We start from the raw sequence: 7,031 nt of genomic DNA, 5'->3' as shown, positions 1-7,031 counted from the left end.
TCTAGGTTCATTCTTAGTTAATATGCCATAATTTATTTATTGTGTAGTGTAGGTTAATTCATGGTTACTGTATATGATATCGCCGTTCTCTCAAAAGGCCAAAAGCTATGACCATAGTCAACATGCCAGAACATTATCGATCCATCAGTGGTAAAAAACACGTCACAAATCGGCTGGCCCATAACTCGCTATAGATGGGCTGAAACGATTGTCGAGCCCATCATGGATTGCATGGTCCTAGTCCTCACATGGGCCCATAATCATCACGGGCCATTAGCAGGCCTAAATGGAAAAGTGCCCCATGTAGTTTCGTGTCTTTAACAAGGCAAGTAAACCTCATGCCTTAATTCGGCTAGAAGATACCATAGGCTTTTAACATTCTAAAAATTAGATTGGGCCTGAATTGTTCTGAATTGTTCACAGGCCGATAGTAGGTCAAAATATACGTAGGCCCATGATTGACCCAATTACAAGATGGGCCGTTAACAGGGCAAACTATATCTCGGGCCTTGGTTAAATCAATCACATAATGGGCTGTTAGCAGGCCTAAAGCAATGTCAGGCCGTAAACGGGCCATTAATAGGTCGATAGTTAGGTGGGGCGGAATTTATCCACGACGACCACGAGCCGTTAATAGGTTGAAAGTCACTTTAGACCAGGAATGAGCCCAAATGTAGCACATGTCGTTAAATGGCCGAAAGTGACACCAGGCCGAAAGTGACCTAATTGCACCAAGGGGCGCTAACGGGCCAAAATGGGTCAAACTGTATGATGGGCCCTTAACAGGCCAAAATACACACCAGGCCTTAATTGGGCCCATACATAGTGGACGGTTAACATGCTGGCCCACTAGTTTTTGACCAAACTTGCGGGCCTCCGACTGGGCCGACCTTTTTAACCTAAATGGCCATTGTTGGGACGTGCAACTTGTTGACATTTCATAAGTGTGTCCTGCCCGTTGGATGGATGACATCAGTCGCAATGCAGAGCTGATGCATGGTTCCGTTTGCGAATGAGAAATTAACACATGGAAAATCATCATTGGTCAGGGTTGTTAATGGGTATCGAATCTAGCACCCGACCTACTATGGTGGCTGCCATGTGTCTGTTACCCTTGATGGAATCACTTCCATGACACGCCATTTAGTTCACTTTTGTGATGATAAATGTATTATTGCCATGGAACACTTCTGCGACAACACATGTATGACTATCTTGATTCTATCATAAAATCGTTGCGGATGTACATGCATGACAGAGAACCTGACCTACTGCAACAAACGTGTGTAATCATAGAAGTGTCTTTTGTGCATGCCAGACGAACCCATGGTGCAAGAGTTGGAGGTGGACCCTGTTTCAACTCAGGCCTAATTTAACTTCGCCCTGGGTTTGCACGGTAACTAGTGTTTTCTTCCGTTGCAATGCATGGGCCTTTTTGCTAGTAAGAGTAATATAAATTATAGATGTGTTTGTTATCTTAGAGCATCTCCAATAGATGATGTAGAATACATCACCAAAAAGTTCAAGATGTAAATTTTACATCACCAAAAAGTGCTAGATGTAAAATTACATCACCAAAAAACACCCGACTCCAATAGATGATGTATAAGAGCATCTCCAATAGAAGATGTATATTTTGAGATGTAAAAGTAGGTGTTGTATAATTTACATCACCAAAAAGTGCTTTGTACATCTCTAAAGAAGTCTCAACTTCAACCGATGTTGTATATTTGGTGATATAAAACTATACTTCAACAAATGATGCATATTAGAAGATGCAAAATGACCGACAGCCGTGCGACAGCCTACAAACGCACTACAACCACTGTACAACCACGCTCTTTTGAATGAAAATCATCATATAGATATATAAATGAGAAATATTTTTAGATTTAACATGAACTCAACTTCCATAACAAACATAGTTCATAATCCAACAAATAAAAGTGCATCATATCAATCAAACTTCTTGGTCCAACAAACTAAAATGCACATAAAGATAACATCAACATAAAAATCTCAATTTTCATCCTCTCCGTTGTCACTTGTCACATTGTGGACGTTGACATCATCATCATCATCATCAATGGCTTCTTTGTCGATGTTTTCATGCGTTGATGCATCGATGCCGCGGCCTCCACCGGAAGCACCTCCAATGCCACTCGTGTTACCACAGAAGCCACCTCCCATGCCACTCATGTTGCCACCAAAGCCACCTCCCATGCCACCCATATTTCAGCAAACCCACCTCCCATGCCACCGAAGCCACCGTCCATGTTGCCACTGAAGCGACCTCCCATGTTGCCACCAAAGGCACCACCGATATTGCCACCAAGCCACCACCCATGGCACCTCCCATCATGTTCATGTAGCCGCCCATTCCTCCCCCTCATCATGTTTCTCATGAGCATTTGCTTCTTCATGATCATTTCATCGCGACAAAGCTCGACATATGCCTTTGCTTTGGGCTCGAGTCCACTTGTGTCCATGAACATTAACTTGAGTGCCTTGTCCTCCACCATCTTGAGCTCTTCTGCCACCACCTTTCTCTCCCTAGCTCCCGCCAACCTCAACTCAGTCATCGCCTCTTCTCCTCGGCCGCCGCCCTCCACCGCTTAGCTTCCCCTCTCCTCCATTTCTTTTAACTTCAACATTTCTCTTTGGCATACTCTTTCCTCACAATGACAATGGCGTCAAATCCCTCTTTAAGATCATTGTTTTCGATCTCGAAGCCTTTACTTTTTTTACTTCCATCCATCCTATATGATTTGGTCGCCGACTGAGGAGTAGGGCTCCTTCTTGTCTCCTCACCACCACCATCACCATCATCCTAATGATCGACAACCAAACTTTCTTCTTTGTAGCATCAAAAACTTCTTGATTCTTTCACTTCTCATCCTTGAGATCTTAGTAGCAATGATGGAAAGTGAAGGCTTTTCCTTTCTTTTTCCTGTTCTCTCTGTTCTTGTTTCTTTCTTAGAACAAGCCTTGAGGAATCATTTTCTACAACAAAACAACAAAAGTACAAACATCAAATTAGGAACATATGCATAATACCAAGAAACAAAGCACACAAAAGCAGCAAGCAATTACCATGTCACTATCACCACAACCACTAGGATTCATGCGATCAACATCAACAAAGCAACCCACCCACTTTTGGCATTCGCCGTTGATGGTGCCCCAACATTAACGAATAGAGTCCCTTGATTGAAAGTGCCCACTAGTGTTGCGCCTGTCGAAGAATTCTTGATGTGGTCCCAATAGGTGGTGGCGGCTTGGTTAGTCCCCATGCATGCATTAAGAGAGATTCGCTTCCACGTGCTACAATCAACGTATCATCGGTGTTGGTATAATTTGCGGTTCTTCTGTTGGCAATAAACCCCTTGTCGTCCATGTCGAGATTATCATCAACACATTGAGTATCATATTCTTGTGATGCATACTCTTGAGAGATAATCTTTGTTTGTGACATATGTCATGCTATGAATGCTTCATCATCAAGACTACAAATGGAAGTACACACAATCTCACATTCTATTCGTATCAAAAATGGAAAGAACAAGCAAAAAGAAAAAGGTTTTTTTACCTTAACAACATTTTGTCGAGCATGTTGGAAGTGGTGGCCGCGGGCGTGGTTGGGTCTCCTCCATGGCTGACAACGTGGCTTGCGGTGGCGGAGGAGGAGGCGACCCATGTCCGGCGGTAGTTGTTGCGGCCGCCGGTGGCATCGAATCGGCCGAAGCATCCCGAGATGGAGCAGCAGCAGGGTTGTGTGCCACCACCACGGGTTTTGGTCGCTATCTGCTTCTTCACCGGCGGTGCACCGGTTCCCGTGCTAGTGACCTGCCAGGGTGGGGAGAAACTGATGCGACGGGATGGGGGCAGCATGCGGCGGTGGGGGAGGGGATTCGGGAAGGTCGTAGTGCCGATGGCAATCGCGGCGAGGTGGGTCCAATCGGCAGAGGCAGTGATGGGTGAGGGAGTCCTGGATTAGGGGGTCCTTAGGTGTTTGGTCTATTCGATATGGGTCGGGCTGATGGGCTGTGAAGATAAAACGGAAGACTATCCCCTGTGTCCGGATAGGACTACTATGTGTGTGAACGGCAAGTTTGGTGTCCGGATGTATTAATTCCTTGCCTTGTAAACCGACTTTGTACAACCCTAGGCCCCTCAAGTGTATATATAAACTGTGGGGTTTAGTCCGTAGAGGCTATCAGAATAATCATAGGCTAGACAGCTAGGGTTTAGCCATTACGATCTCGAGGTAGAACGACTCTTGTAACCCTTATACACATCGAATATTGCTACCTCTTGAGCACTGCGTTGGTTTTCCTTGAAGAGGAAGGGATGATGCAGCAAAGTAGCGTAAGTATTTCCCTCAGTTTTTGAGAACCAAGGTATCAATCCAGTAGGAGGCTACGCGCGAGTCCCTCGTACCTGCACAAAATAAATAAATCCTCGCAACCAACGCGATAAGGGGTTGACAATCCCTACACGACCACTTACGAGAGTGAGATCTGATAGATATTATAAGATAATATTTTTGGTATTTTTATGATAAATATGCAAAGTAAAATAAAAGCAAAGTAAAAAGCAAATGAAATAACTAAGTATTGGAAGATTAATATGATGAAGATAGACCCGGGGGCCATAGGTTTCACTAGTGGCTTCTCTCAAGAGCATAGGTATTCTACGATGGGTGAACAAATTACTGTTGAGCAATTGACAGAATTGAGCATAATTATGAGAATATGTAGGTATGATCATGTATATAGGCATCATGTCCGAGACAAGTAGACCGACTCCTGCCTGCATCTACTACTATTACTCCACTCATCGACCGCTATCTAGCATGCATCTAGAGTATTAGGTTCATGAAAATAGAGTAACGCCTTAAGCAAGATGATATGATGTAGAGGGATAAACTCATGCAATATGATGAAAACCCCATCTTGTTATCCTCGATGGCAACAATACAATACGTGCCTTGTTGCCCCTACTGTCACTGGGAAAGGACACCGCAAGATTGAACCCAAAGCTAAGCACTTCTCCCATTGCAAGAAAGATCAATCTAGTAGGCCAAACCAAACTGATAATTCGAAGAGACTTGCAAACATAACCAATCATACATAAAAGAATTCAGAGAAGATTCAAATAATGTTCATAGATAGACTTGATCATAAACCCACAATTCATCAGTCTCAACAAACACACCGCAAAAAGAAGATTACATCAAATAGATCTCCACAAGAGAGGGGGAGAACATTGTCTTGATATCCAAAAAGAGAGAAGAAGCCATCTAGATAATAACTATGGACCTGAAGGTCTGAGGGAAACTACTCACACTTCATCGGAGGGGCTATGGTGATGATGTAGAAGCCCTCCGTGATTGATGCCCCCTCCGGTGGAGCTCCGGAACAGGCCCCAAGATGGGATCTCGTGGATATAGAAAGTTGTGGCGGTGGAATTAGGGTTTTGGCTCCGTATTTGATCGTTTGGGGGTACGTAGGTATATATATAGGAGGAAGGAGTACGTCGGTGGAGCAACAGGGGGCCCACGAGGGTGGAGGGTGTACCTGGGGGGGTAGGCGTGCCCCCCTACCTCGTGGCCTCCTCCTTTGTTTCTTGACGTAGGGTCCAAGTCTCCTGGGTCTTGTTCGGTGAGAAAATCACGTTCCCGAAGGTTTCATTCCGTTTGGACTCCGTTTGATATTCCTTTTCTTCGAAACCCGAAAATAGGCAAAAAAAACAGCAATTCTGGGCTGGGCCTCCGGTTAATAGTTTAGTCCCAAAAATAATATAAAAGTGGATAATAAAGCACAATAATGTCCAAAACAGTAGATAATATAGCATGGAGCAATCAAAAATTATAGATACGTTGGAGACGTATCAAGCATCCCCAAGCTTAATTCCTGCTCGTCCTCGAGTAGGTAAATGATAAAAATAGAATTTTTAATGCGGAGTGCTACTTGGCATAACTTTAATGTAATTCTTCTTAATTGTGGTATGAATATTCAGATCCGAAAGATTCAAGATAAAAGTTTAATATTGACATAGAAATAATAATACTTCAAGCATACTAACAAAGCAATCATGTCTTCTCAAAATAACATGGCTAAAGGAAGTTATCCCTACAAAATCATATAGCCTGGCTATGCCCTATCTTCATCACACAAAGTATTTAAATCATGCACAACCCCGATGACAAGCCAACCAATTGTTTCATACTTTTGACATTCTGAAACTTTTTCAATCTTCACGCAATACATGAGCGTGAGCCATGGATATAGCACTATAAGTGGAATAGAATGGTGGTTGTGGAGAAGACAAAAGGGAGAAGATAGTCACATCAACTAGGCGTATCAACGGGCTATGGAGATGCCCATCAATAGATATCAATGTGAGTGAGTAGGGATTGCCATGCAACGAATGCACTAGAGCTATAAGTATATGAAAGCTCAACAAAAGAAACTAAGTGGGTGTGCATCCAACTTGCTTGCTCATGAAGACCTAGGGCATTTTGAGGAAGCCCATCATTGGAATATACAAGCCAAGTTCTATAATGAAAAATTCCCACTAGTATATGAAAGTGATAACATAAGAGACTCTCTATCATGAATATCATGGTGCTACTTTGAAGCACAAGTGTGGTAAAAGGATAGTAACATTGTCCCTTCTCTCTTTTTCTCTCATATTTTTTTATTTGGGCCTTTTCTCTCTTTTTTATGGCCTCTTTTCTTTCCTTTTTTTTATTTTTCGTCCGGAGTCTCATCCCGACTTGTGGGGGAATCATAGTCTCCATCATCCTTTCCTCACTGGGACAATGCTCTAATAATGATGATCATCACACTTTTATTTTCTTGCAACTCAACAATTACAACTCGATACTTAGAAAAAAATATGACTCTATATGAATGCCTCCGGCTGTGTACCGGGATATGCAATGAATCAAGAGTGACATGTATGAAAGAATTATGAATGGTGGCTTTGCCACAAATACGATGTCAACTACATGATCATGCTAAGCA

Source organism: Triticum urartu, chromosome 2, assembly GCF_003073215.2.
Source record: "Triticum urartu cultivar G1812 chromosome 2, Tu2.1, whole genome shotgun sequence".
In the NCBI taxonomy this organism is placed as follows: Eukaryota; Viridiplantae; Streptophyta; class Magnoliopsida; order Poales; family Poaceae; genus Triticum; species Triticum urartu.
The sequence above is the reverse complement of the archived record's forward strand: the minus strand, read 5'-3'. Positions refer to the sequence as shown.